Source organism: Phyllostomus discolor, chromosome 13, assembly GCF_004126475.2.
Source record: "Phyllostomus discolor isolate MPI-MPIP mPhyDis1 chromosome 13, mPhyDis1.pri.v3, whole genome shotgun sequence".
NCBI lineage: Eukaryota > Metazoa > Chordata > Mammalia > Chiroptera > Phyllostomidae > Phyllostomus > Phyllostomus discolor.
In genome coordinates this window covers 7,156,088-7,165,924 of record NC_040915.2, presented here as the reverse complement: position 1 = coordinate 7,165,924, position 9,837 = coordinate 7,156,088, and positions in this window count along the sequence as shown.

Below are 9,837 nucleotides of genomic sequence, written 5' to 3'. Positions count from 1 at the left end.
TGGGGGTTGTGGCAACGAGAGAAACTCCCAGCCTCACAGGACAGTTTGTTGGAAAGACCTACAGAGTCCTAAAATGTACACAAACCCACTCACCTGTGAATCAGCACTTGAAATGGCACAAGCCTCTTGTGGGAAGCGAGGAAAGTGACAGAAAGTGGGACAACAGTGGAGCAAGCAGCATTATGCCCTCTCTGGCCCCTCCCCCACAGACAACACCCCAATGCACCAGTTGCCCCACCTGGTGAATACCTAAGACTCTGCCCCCTACCCCATTATAGGTGCACTGAGACAAAGAACTATGGCCCAAATGGAAGAACAGATCAAAACTCCGTAAAAAGAACTAAGTGATGAGGAGATAGACAACCTGTCTGATGCAGAGTTCAAAACACTGGTAATCAGGATGCTCACAGAACTGATGGAGCTCAGTTGCAAAATGAGGGAAGAAATGAAAGCTACACAAGTGAAATAAAGCAAAATATATGGGGAACCAACAGTGAAGGGAAGGAAACTGGGACTCAAATCAATGATTTGGAACAAACGGAAGATATAAGCATGCAACCAGAACAGAATGAAGAAACGAGAATGCAAAAAAACAAGAGGCTTAGGAACCTCTGCAACAACTTTAAACATTCTAACATCTGAATCACAGGGGTGCCAGAAGGAGAAGAACAAGAGCAAGATATTGAAAACTTATTTGAACAAATAATGAAAGAAAACGTCCCCAATCTGGCAAAGGAAATAGAGGTCCAGGAAGTCCAGGAAGCCCAGAGAGTCCCAAACAAATTGGATCCAATGAGGAGCACACCAAGACACATCATAATTAAGTTGCCCAAGATTAAGAATAAGAAGAGAATCTTAAAAGCAGCAAGAGTAAAGGAGAGAGTTACCTACAAAGGAGTTCCCATAAGGCTATCAGCTGATTTCCCAAAAGAAACCTTGCAGGGGCTGGAAAGAAGTATTTGAAGTCATGAGAGGCAGGGACCTACATCCAAGACTACTCTATCCAGCAAAGCTGTCATTTAGAATGGAAGGGCAGATAAAGTGCTTCCCAGATAAGGTCAAGTTAAAGGAGTTCATCATCACCAAGCTCTTATTATATGAAGTGTTAAAAGGACTTATACAAGAAATAGAAGATCAAAACTATGAAAAGTAAAATGGCAAGAAACAACTATCTACAACTGAACCTAAAAAAAACAAAAACAAAAACAAGGCAAACTACAACAGGAACGGAATCACAGAAATGGAGATCACATGGAGGGTTATCAGTGGGGAAGGGGAAGGGGAGAATGTGGGAAAAGGTGCAGGGGATAAGAAGCATAAATGGTAGGTACAAAAAAGACAGGGGGAGGTTAAGAATAGTATAGGAAATGGAGAAGCCAAAGAACTTATATGTACGACCCATGGACATAAACTGTGGGGAGGGTGGGGTGAGTGCTTGAGGGTGAGGCAGGCAGTGCAGGGAGGAGGGAGATAAAGGAGAGGAAAAATTTGGGACAACTATAATAGCATAATCAATTAAATATACTTAAAAAATAAATTATATGTAATTGGCACACAATATCCTATTCGTTTCATGCATAAAGGGTTTCAAAATTGTAAGCATTTCTTAGACCCTAAGACCTCCAGTCTGTACTTGCTTCTCTGGGCACCAGCTGGCACAAAGAATCAGATTGCCTGGAACCCCACGGCAGGGGGCCACTTTCTCACCATGCAGATTCACACACCTGAGGCCTTAAAACTCTTAAGCAGTGAATGAGGGGGTCTCTGGGTAAAGCATCTGAACATTTGCTGTTTCAATTTTATACAGTAAGATTGAAAAGAGCGAGGGGCAATTTTTCTGAAGGAGGAAACATAGGGTATCACGTGAGACTCCATGGAATGTTTCAAGGTCTAAAAACAATTCATGGCAATTTACCGGTGTCGTCCCTATTAAAGTGTCACTATTCCAATTTGAGTACAGGCTTGTGTTTTCTTCTGCTTTAAGGAAAAGTTCTCAGATTTAGGTCCATTGGAATTAAGCTGTGACGATGCTATAGAGCTGTTTTCTTTATCAGCCCGGTATCTCTTCTCCTCTCCATGCTGACAGTAGGAGGGAGTCATTCCCAGGCCCTCCCCCCACACCGGACCGGAGTCAGGCCAGGGAGCAGGTGACCAAGCACATGGTGCTCTTCCCAGAGATGTGTCTGCCGCCACTGGCGGGGCGCTGTCTTTCTTCTCTGTCTTCACAGTGTTGAACTCAACCTAAGCCCTGTGTTCTTGGAAAACTAAGATGGTTAAGAAGTTGCCCCCACCCTCTCATGTTCCAGCTTTCTGCAGAGGACTGCTCTTCTTCCTTTGACTTAGACGAGACTCACAGATGACCCCCTTGTTCACCTGTGATAAGGCCAGACACAGACACTCAAAATTCCATGCCTTCTTCTCGTAAATGCTTGTCTGAACTGTTTGTCCTGCCGAAGCTAGCTAGATACAAACATCTCCTGTGCAGCTGACTGAGACACCCAATTACAAAAACAATTCCCACTGTAAAATCACCCCACCTAAAGGTTGTCTTCAGTTCTGGGGGTGCTCTACCTGTTGCAATAGCCTAAGTGAAACCAGTTTGCTTGTTTGGTTTTCGCCTTTGATTCTTTGATAGGCTATGGAATTGTAAAAGGATGTGTTCCCGAGGTTCCAGTGGCCATATTCCCACCCACAGAGAGAAGTAAGAGGGAATGAGGGCTACTACTCAGAAGAAGGTAGAGGCTAGCTTGTCATGGTAGAAGATGTCACAACCTTGTTTTGGGCCAAGGTGCCCTGCTCTGGCGTCCACCAGTATCCATCCTTCAAAACCCCTTTTCTACAAGGGCTATTTTGATTTTGGTGTCTCTCACTTGCTACCTGAGTAGCCCTGACTAATAAATTCACCACATTTAAAACTCATCTTGCAATTGCAGTAAGTATCTTCATGTAAAAATGCTGGAGATTAAAATGTATTTTCAAGATTGATCAATGATCAGCTCTTCGTATGGTTGTTCAGTAGACTTATTGTGGTGACCATTTTGCTGTGTATAATGTTAACGAACAAAATTCAACTGAGTAAATTTGGAGATCCAATATTGTCTGTGATATTTTAAAATGGGTTACAATTAATTAAGATTCAGTTACCCATATAGGAAATATCTACATTTCCTAAAAGAGAATCTCAAAAATCTCTTTCTGTAGACAGTGGAAAATAACATGCATGATTTTTTTTTCTTAAGCTCTATTTTAATAATACAAGTTTTTCCATAATGAAAATGGATTACCTGGGTTGAAAAAAATGTAGGCGGGGGGGGGGGGGGGCGCGGTCTGGATTATTGAAGCTCAAACTGGAATTAAGTCATTTTAGCCTCAGGACCCATATCACTGGCAAAAGTGCAGTGCAGGGGGTGGGCAACCGGAGAAGTTTGATGAAAGGGATTTTGTGTGGAAGAAATAGAGCATCTTTCCAAATTTCACATGAACTTTAATAAAATAATCATCATAGATTTGGTAATTAAACTTGGATCTAGAGCACGGAGGTTTAACTTCAACAGAAAAAAGAGAAAGCTGAGAGGGGAACTTTCATTTCAGCTGATTTCTTTTCTTTTAATTATACTTAATTCATTATGCTATTACAGTTGCCCTGATGTTTTCCCCCTTTGCCCCTCTTCAGCCAGAACCCCACTCCTTCAGGCAGTCCCCACACCCTTGTTCATGTCCTTTAGTGATATGTATAAGTTCTTTGGCTACTCCATTTCTTATACTGTACTTTATATCCCCATGGCTATTCTGTAACTATCTACTGTATTTCTTAATCCCCTAACCCTCCTCATCCATTCTCTCTCACACCCTTCCCATCTGGCAATCATCAACACACTCTCCATATCCATGATGCTGTCTCTGTTCTTTTTGTTTGCTTAGTTTGTTTTTTAGATTCAATTGTTGATAGATTTGTATTTTTTGTCATTTTATTGTCCATAGTTTTGATCTTCCTTTTATTAAATAAATCCCTTTAACACTTCAAATAGTAATGGTTTGGTGATGATGAATTCCTTTAGTTTTTCCTTGTCTGGAAAGCTCTTTATTTGCCCTTTGATTCTAAATGGTAGCTTTGCTGGGTTGAGCAATCTTGGCTGAAGATTCCTGCTTTTCATGACTGAATATTTCTTATCATTCCTTCCTGGCCTACAAAGTTCCTTTTGAGAAATCAGCTGACAGTCATGGGAACTCCCTTGTATGTAACTAACTTCTTTTCTCTTGCTGCTTTTAAGATTCTCTATCTTTAACCTTTGGCATTTTAATTATGATGTGTGTTGGAGTGCGCCATCTTGTTTGGGACTTCCTGTTCTTCCTGGACTTATATGTCTATTTCCTTCACCAGATTAAGGAAATTTTCTTTCACTATTTTTTTTTTCAAATAGATTTCCAATTTCTTGCTTTCTCTTCTTCTTCTGGCATCCCTATGATGTGAACGTTGGATATCTTGAAGTGGTCCCAGAGGCTGTTTACACTATTCTAATTTTTTTTAATTCTTTTTTCCTCTTGTTTTTCTGATTGGTCATTTTTTTGTTTGCTTCTTATGTTCCAAATCATTGATTTGATTCTTGGCTTCATCCACTCTGCTGCTGTTTCCCTGCAAATTGTTCTTTATTTCAATGAGTGTATCCTTTGGTTCTGACTGGATGGGTCTTTTTTATGCTGCTGAGGTCCTCATTAAGTTCCTTGAGCATCCTTATAATCAGTATTTTGAACTCTGCATCTGTTAGATTGCTTATCTCCATTTTGTTTAGCTCTTTTTCTGGAGTTTTTATCTGTTCTTTCATTTGGGCTATGTTTCTCTGTCTCCTTGTTTTGAAAGCTTTCCTGTGTTTGTTTCTGTGTATGAGGTAGAGCTGCTTTGACTCCATGTCTTGGTAGCATGGCCTAATGTAGTAGGTGTCCTGTACGGTCCAGTGGCACAGCCTCCCCTATCACCAAAGCTGGGTACTTGATGTGTGTGTGCCATTTGTGTGGGCTGAGTACACCATCCTCTTGTAGTTGAGCCTTGGTTGCTGTTGGCAGACCAATGGGAGGGATTTGCCCATGCCATGCCATGCCATGCCTTGTAGCTCCATGCCAGTGAGCTACAAGAACTGGCTATGACCACTGACCACCAACCTTCCCACTCCATGGAGGATCAGCTGTGCAGGGACAGGGTGGTGGTGCTCTGATGTAGTCTGTTGCTGTCCACTGTCCACTGGGTATACAGGCCCTGGGGTATCCTGGGTGGTATAGGCAAGTGTCAGCCCCACCTGTGTTTTGCCTGGGGCATTCTGCCTGAGTTATAAAGAAACCTGAGATGGCTGCTACTTGTGCTGGGCTTGGAGATTCCCACATGAAGCCAAGCTGTGAATCTAAGCTGGCTGCTGCTAGTGCCAGGCCTGGGCCTCACTGAGGCCAGCTGTTACTTGTTTGATAGGATTTAGGAAGTTGTGAAACAGGAGCCAAGAGCAGCCATTCATATGGAAAAGCAGCTGGGTGGGCCTGTAATTTGGGTGGGGCAGAGTCTCTGGTGATCTCCAAAGAGGATCAAACAGTGTAAGCCAGGTTAATGGAGCCTCAGATATGGCACCAGCTTCCTGGCTCTGTGGGTGGAGTGTTTAGCAAAGAGACAACGGCCTCTACTTACCTTGATGCCAGACACTTCAGTTTCTCCCAGTATGCCATTGGTGCCTTTCAAGTAGCTACCACAGTGCTGGACCCAGAGGGAGTGCGTCTGAATAGGTGAGTGCATGTGTGGTTCTATAAGAGGAACTGCTTTGTACTCCAGAAGTTTCTTCCACCAAGTCAATCCCTACTGATTTTGCAGCCAGAAGTTATGGTGACTTATCTTCCAAGCACTGGAAGGAACCCTAGGCCGAGGGGCCTGGTGTGGGGCTGGGACTCCTCACTCTAGAGATATCCCTCCTGAATGTTTTTCCACCGCACGTTGATCTGGGACCAGCCCATTCTGTGTCTGGGCTCCTCCTACTGTCTAGATGGATGTGGTTTCTTTAATTCCATAGTCGTCAGACTTCCATTCAACTCGATTTCCAAGGGTTCTGAGTGATGGTGGTTCTATATTTTAGTTGTAATTTTGATGTGGTTGTGTGAACAGGTGAGCCATGTCTCCCTGCGCCACCATCTTGCCATTTCCTTTGCACATGTTCTGTGCCCTTTCTAAATGTTTGGCCACTTGTAGACCTTTGCAAAAACACTATGTTACCTTTACCATTGTATCTAGATGTGATAAATTTACATGGAAAGATCTTATAGAACAGTCCCACTACAGGAGATAATGTACATCTTTTGTTTTTTAATGCTCACCATTCATTCCTTGAGATATTGCACTAGTCTTCCTCACTCTGATGTGCTACTGATTGTGAGATACCAAGATCCTTACAGCTGTCATTAGCATCTAAAAAAGTTGTCACTTTCCCTGTGACTAGAGGGATGGGTACACTTTGAGAAGTCAAGTAAACTCTTACTGGGAAACGTGGCTATTGAGTTGAGGCAGGGGTAGTGCAGGGGTTCGGGCCCAACTGCCTGCTGGCAGAAGTCTAAAGACGAAGCACAAAGGTTCTCAGTACTAAGATCTGGACTTTTCTGGTTCAAGACCTTCTCAAGACTGAATGTGCAACTCCTCCTTCTAGATGTCCAAGAGACTGCCAATCAATTCTTTGTTTATTTAGCCAAAGTTTTGTTTTGTGTTTCTTGTGATTAAATCCTAAATGATAAAAGGGAACTAGTTCTGTAGTATCTCAAAATAAACAAAACCAGTTGGGAGGAGAGGGAGCTGTGTAATGGGAAGAGCTCCAGGATGCAGCTCTTGAATAAATTATTTAGCAAAGATGGCTGAGTCTCAGTAGAGACTTCTAGTAGGGGCTTCCATGGACTTACAGAACCGGGTAAACTTGGCTCCAATAACCAGGGTCTGATTCTCAGTCTCTTCTTTTGTAAAACAGAAGTAAATCCTACTCCCAAGGATTCTTTGGACCAACCTGCACCATCTTAATCTTAAAAGGGATTTACTGAAGGGAAGTTCTGATAACCCGAAGAATGCAAGGAGAAAACAATCGGATCTAGGTAGGTCTTTTTCTCTCTGTCTCTCATCTCTGCTTCTCTCAGCATGTCAACTTCCTCCACTGCTTATTGCAGTTCAGTTTAAACCACCAGAGAGGGAACCGGCAAATCCTGGACACACAACCACACAGCTTTACAATCATTTTATGATGCTAGGTCATCATAAAGTATTGCATCAGGTCCCAACGACTCCACAGGGCCCAAGTAGCTGTGTCTAAAGATAAGCGAATGTGACATAGCTTTCGAGTATTTAGTTGTCAAGCCCACTTAGAAAGTGGCAATAATTGAGGATGGCAGCTCTCAGCCCATTCCAGGGAACGTCAGGCACCACTCTCAGCCTGACACCCAGAGGCAGTTGAAAAAGCCACCCGTTTTTCACTCAGAGAAACAGCCTCATACCCACATAGGCCCAAGTGCCTTTCCGCCAGACCCCATGTGTGGCCACCGCACTTCACAAAACTGTGTTCTCCCTGTTTGGAACCTCTCCCTTATTCAGCCAAGTTAGTCCATTTTTTTTTTTTTTTTTTTTTACAATACTAGAAGGAGAGCTATTTTTGTTATTGTTGTATGCAAAGGCATGTGAAGGAAGAACCCACGTCCGATTTTGCACCAGGGTGAAAACAAATTTTTTTCAATAATGGCTACTGATCTTCAAAGAAAAGACTGATTCCAAATTCCAGGACAAAAGGGAGGATCATTTCTCTCTTCTCTTCTGATTCTGATGGAGCTAGTTTTTACTGAGCTCAGCGTCAGTGCCTTGTTAAAACACCTTTATTTATGGAGCAAGATCAGCTCCCTAACATATAGGGCCCAGTGCAAAATTCAACTACGGGGCTTCTCATTCAAAAGATATTAAGAATTTCAATGGCAACAGGAGAGCATTAAACCAAGTGTGGGACTTTACTAAGCACAGGGCCCTTTGTACTGCAGTTTGCCGGCCCACAAAGTGGGCCCTGGTCTGTGCTCAGCTCTCAACCACGGGTGCTCATAAACAGGTCAGGGTCAGGGTGGGGAACAAGCCCCTGATGAAAAGCAGCCCAGTCCAGAGAGATGCAACTCTCCCTTCAACGCGTGCCTTTTACATCCATCCCTATGTGAGTTCTTTGAGGCATTTTACAGAACTGGAAGACACTTGGACATTTTCCTAGAATTGAAGAATAGTCTTCTTAAAGATTAGTAAAGTGTTCATTCCTGCCAGATAAAAATTACTCTCAGCTTTCACAGTTTTTCATTTTTTTTAGCTTCTACCCATTAAGGTTTACAAAACAGTACCTGAATTTTAGCCAGGGCCCTCTGGACAAAACTGATCCCTCAAGCCCGTGGGCCTTAATGGGAAACAGCTACACCAGCTTGGTGTTGCCACTAAAAAAGCAAGTTGTTCTGTGTATGTGTGTGTCCCCGATGTTGAAGTCTCCTGAAGCCTTTTTTTTTTTTTCAGGTTTCCATATACGTTTATTGGGAGGTTTTGTTTTCTGTGAAATACACTAGAGATTGGGGAAGTCGAAGCTTTTAATTAATTCTTTTTTTTTTAATTTATTGGTTCTAGGGAGAGGGGGAGGGAGGAAGAAAAAGAGGGAGAGAAATATGTATGTGAGAGAGGGAGGTCGATTGGTTGCTTCTTGCACATGCCCTGACTGGGGACCAAACTCAAAACCTAGGCATATGCCCTGACCCGGAATCAAACCAGTGACCTTTTGCTTTACAGGATGTTGCTCAACTGAGCAACACTGGCCAGAACTTCTAATTAATTCTTGTAGGCTTTCCAGGTGCGCAACCAAATCATCACAAAAAAATCATCATTTGCCTCCTCCTTTTGATTTGTTATTATCTCATTCTTATCCTACCTTTTCACATTTACTATAATGCAGTTTTTTTTAATTAGCTAACAAAAAAAATTAATATTGTTTTGTGGGAAACTTAAAAACTTGAGAATAAAGTTCAGCTAGGAAAGTAAATGCCTAGGAGCAACTTAAAGATTGAAGGGGAAAAAGGACTAATTAGGAAAGACTTGCTTTAACAGGTATCAAATATCTTATAATTACCGCATGGAAATTAACACAATGACAGAAATCCCAGCGCAGATAGGTCTTTGGAAGAAAATACAATGACTAAACAAAATGTGTACTTATGGTATATGAGAGAGTGGCATTTCAAATCAGTAAAGAAGTGATAGATTGGGTGGGTGGGCTGGGATGGGAGTAAAGGACAGAAAACTGTACTTGAACAATGATTAAAATAAAATTTAAAAAAATACACAGGAGAAAAAAAAGAAGTGATAGATTATTTAGTAAATGGTGTTTCAAAAACTCAAAATTAGGATTAAGAATATAACAATTGTAATGAAAAGAATTACAATAAAATAAAATATTGTAATAATCTTGGGACATAGAAGTCTATTCTAAGCATGAGCCAAATCTAGGAACCCATAAAGAAAAAGACTGTTAAAAATGCCTATATAACAATTTAATGTCTCTGTACAGGGTAAATGATCACAAAGTTAAAAGACAACGAACAAAATAGGATGATATTTGTAAAATATAAAGCAAAGGGTTTATATGTAAATTATTAAAAGTTTTACAAGTCAATATTAAAAAGATAAAAATCCAGTAGAAAAATAGGCAAAGAATTTGAGCAGACAATTCATGAAAGATAGTCTTCAATGATACTATGAAAGGTATTTAACCTCATCAATAACATATCATACTGGCTTATTCGATAGGCAAAAGTAAAAGTTTG